The following is a 991-nucleotide window of genomic DNA, read 5'->3' on the forward strand; positions in this document are numbered from 1 at the left end:
TCATCTTGTAACACCAGGTGAGTCCCCGACTGTATTCCATGAGGCTCAAGCATGCCCTAACAGCAGAGAGCCCAGCAGAGTCAGGCAGGTCGGCAGGTAAGCTTGGACTGGGTGGACTTAACCATCTCAGGAGTTGGGTCATTACTAACATGTGGCAAAACAAGGGCTGGGATGGGAGGACAGGGGGCGCCCAGGCTCATCACAAAGCCTATGTGAAGGAGGATATGTGTGGAGGATGCGTGCTGGCCGAGTGGTGGAACATGGGGTCTTCTCTTTGTGGTGGCAGAGTCAAGGGGAGGCAAAACCAGAAGATCTGGAGCTCAGCTTCAGAGAACTGGTATCAGTGATTTTGGTACCTCATAGAAACACTGAATGGGGAGAAGTGAAACCCAGATTAGAAATCGATTCCTCAGCTAGAAAAACACACAGCCCCACATTGGGCAGCTGTGTTCACGGCTCCTGTTGAGCCTGGGGGACCCTCAAGGATACCGTCCCGTCACGGTGTACGTAAGTCTATCCTGACCCTGGCTCACAGGGCACCTTGGCCTAGAGCACTACCCCCTTGTCTGAAGGCCTGCTGGCACTCTGCCCCCTTGGTGACTGAGACAGGCAGAGGGACACACACACGCGTACACGGAAAGAGAGATGAATTCCCCACCAGAAGTCTGTCTGGAGCCTTAGGTGAAAAGAGGAGTACCTAAACACAAACCTAGTTAGAACATCTCTCTGCCTTGGTTTCCTTTCTTTTCCTTCTCCTTCCTTCTTTTTCCCTTCCTCTCCCCACTACCTCCCTCTTTCTTATTCTGAGGGGATCCTGAAGACTCATACTGGCAAGGGAAACTGGACATACAGCTAAAGATTCTTCTGAGGGGACCTACGGTGCTGAGTTTGATCACGTTGTGTATCTCAAACACTGGTGGTGGTTCTGTTTTGCTTGGAATTTCTCAAGATGCTGCCATACTTTTTTGTCCAAAGAGAAGCACAGGTTTTG

This window comes from Neophocaena asiaeorientalis, unplaced genomic scaffold (assembly GCF_003031525.2).
Source record: "Neophocaena asiaeorientalis asiaeorientalis breed wild unplaced genomic scaffold, Neophocaena_asiaeorientalis_V1.1 scaffold270, whole genome shotgun sequence".
NCBI lineage: Eukaryota > Metazoa > Chordata > Mammalia > Artiodactyla > Phocoenidae > Neophocaena > Neophocaena asiaeorientalis.